The sequence below is a fragment of the Sturnus vulgaris genome, unplaced genomic scaffold, assembly GCF_052056855.1.
Source record: "Sturnus vulgaris isolate bStuVul1 unplaced genomic scaffold, bStuVul1.hap1 Scaffold_597, whole genome shotgun sequence".
Lineage (NCBI taxonomy): Eukaryota > Metazoa > Chordata > Aves > Passeriformes > Sturnidae > Sturnus > Sturnus vulgaris.
The window spans coordinates 77,501-80,000 of NW_028276576.1; the positions used below are offsets into that span (position 1 = coordinate 77,501).

At 77.6% G+C, this 2,500-nt stretch overlaps 1 non-coding gene across 1 annotated transcript in view; it reads left to right on the forward strand.

Moving 5' to 3' along the window:
• Positions 1–2,413: 2,413 nt before the first annotated feature.
• LOC148217584 (5.8S ribosomal RNA) overlaps positions 2,414–2,500 on the forward strand; it is a 153-nt gene continuing 66 nt past the window's right edge. The window contains exon 1 of the ribosomal RNA XR_015800969.1: positions 2,414–2,500. This exon is cut by the window's right edge and continues 66 nt beyond it. This is a non-coding gene — a ribosomal RNA (5.8S ribosomal RNA).

Here is a 2,500-nt window from a genome sequence, read left to right on the forward strand (position 1 = left end):
GGCCCCTCCCGGAGGCGCACCCGCCCCCCTTCCGTCGTCTCTTCACCCGCCGGGCGACGGCCGGCCGTCCGGCCGTCGCGCGCAACGGCGGCCGATGGCGCAAGGCGATGGCCAACGTGTGTAAAAAGGGTGCGCGCGGGAAGGCCTTCGGGGCTCGGAGGAGGCGGCTCCTCCGGCCCTTCCCCAGAGCGCGGGGGGGGACGCGGGGCTTTGCCGCCCGGCAAAATCCCGCTCTCCTTGGCCGAGCGGCCTCCTCGCGCGGCAGAGGAGCTCCCGAGGGCCGGGCTCCGGCAGTTCCGGGTCGCGCCTCCAGGGGGAGCGCGCACGTGCGCGAGCCGCCGCCGGGTGGCGCGGCGGCGACGGTCCGCACCGTCGTCGCCGTGGCCTCTCTCGGCCGGGGGTGTGCGAGGTTTCTCGGTGGCTGGGCCGTGTTCCCCGCGCCGGCGGGGCGGCCCGAGCCGCGGTGGTCCTCTCGGGCGCAGCGCCGGGCTACTGAGGGAAACCCCGGGCCCCGAGAAGGATTGCCGCGGTGATGGCAGCGGACGTCGGGCGCGCCCCCGCCGGTGGACGCTCCCCCGAGGGTGGCAGCGGGGGAGGCACCCCGGCGGGGCCATGCAGGTCGTTTCCCTCACCCCAGGGCCAGGTACCTAGCGCTTCGCGCCTCGGCGGTCTCCTGCCGGTTTCCCTCGGCGTCGTCAAACGCCTGTTGGGGGCCGAAAGGGCCGCCGAGCCGGGCGGAGGTTTAAAGACTCGGGCGGCCCGGCACGGCCCCGCCGCGGCGGCGGCGGCGGTGGCGGCGGCGGCAGCGGGTGTCGGGCGGTGGCGGCGCGGGGCGCCATCGAGGGGTGGGGAGCTACTCCCGCCGATCCCCTGCGGTGGCGTGTCCGTCGCGACCGGCCGCGCTCGCCGTCGTCGGCGTCCCGCCGCGCTTGCCCGCGCGCGGGGGCCACCCGTGCCGGGCCGGGGAAGGGGCGCCCTGCCCCCCCCCTCTCTGCGGCCCGGTCTCGGCGGAGAGGCCGCGGCGCGCGATCGGCCGCGGGGGGCCGACCCCGCTGGCCTCTGCGATGCGGGGCGACGCCGGCAGAGGGCGCGCGCTCTCTGCCTTACCTACCTCAGCTGCGGGGTTGCGGCCGCCGGGGCCCGCCGCGCTCTCTCGCTCTTTCTCCTTAGCCGCCGCCGCGGGCTCGCGGGCGGCGCCGCGTCAGGCGCGACCGCGCGCCTCTCGCCTCGACGGCCTTGTCGCCTCGAACCGCACCGCGGCGGCGCCGGCCGCCGGCCACCCCTGACTCGGAGCGCTGTCCCCGCCCGTTGGGGCGCAGCGCTCGGCCGGCTCCTCCATCGCCGGAGGTCCGGCGGGCGCGGGCGACCCCGTGCCGAGCGGCGGCGTCGCCGCTCGGCGAGTGTCCCCGCCCCCCCCGGGGGGGGGGACGGTCGGCCGCGAGGCGCCCGCCTTCACCGGCGGCCGTCCCGGCCCGGGCCCCGCCCGTCCGCTTCCCCGTCGCCCTTCCCGGCCGCGTGTGGGCCAAAAAAAAGGGGAGGCGTGCGGGGCGGCCGCGGGGGCGCTTCCCCGTCCGGTCCCCGAGTGGAAACGAGGGGAGCGGGCGGTGCCCCCCGGCTCAGCCGCCGTACGCCTGCCCGCTGGGCGCGTGCTCGCGGAAGGGCAGCTCGGCGGTGCGAAGCGGCGGCGGTCCCGGGAGTGCGGCCGCGGGTGGCGGAGGGGTTTTGCCGAGCGGCAGACCTCGGGCGCTCCGCGATGCCGGCTCGGGTCTCGGCGGCGTCCCGCCTCCGGCGCCGGTGGCGGAGCGCGGCCCGCCGGGCGTTCGCCTTCCGGCGGGCAAGCGGTCCCGCGCCAGGGGTTGCGCCGGCGGAACGGTCCCGCCGCCGCGTGGCGTTTCGGGCGACGTTCAGGGGCCGCTGGCGGGAGAGCCGGCCCCCGCGTTTTGGCGCGGCGGCGTTCCGCGAGTCGGCGGAGCGGTGAAAAGGAGAAGCCAGGGAGTGAGCCGGGAGCGGCGGGGGCCGGCGGTCGCGCCCCCCGGCCCGCGAACGCGTAGTCGTCCCGTGATCGAGAGGCCGGGCGGGCCACCGTGCCCCCCGCGGTCCGGCGCGTTGCCGCACAAGCCCCTCCGCGCGGAGGTCGGGCCGAGCCCGGGCGCCTGGGCCGCCTCCGAAGGACGGCACGCGAGGCGGCGTCTCCCCTCGCGGGGGGAGGCGGTCGGGGGCGCGGGCCCCTCCGCCTTTCTTTGGCCGACCTTCGGAGCGTTGCGCGGGGTTTCTCTTTTTTGCCCCGCGCTTTCTCCTCCTCCTCCTCCGTTTGTGTGTGCTCGTACGGTCGAAGCGGGGCGCGCGGGGGCGCGCGCGTCCCTGCAGAAACAGAAAAGGGGCCGCTTCACGCGAGCGGTCCCGAAAGCCAGACAACTCTTAGCGGTGGATCACTCGGCTCGTGCGTCGATGAAGAACGCAGCTAGCTGCGAGAATTAATGTGAATTGCAGGACACATTGA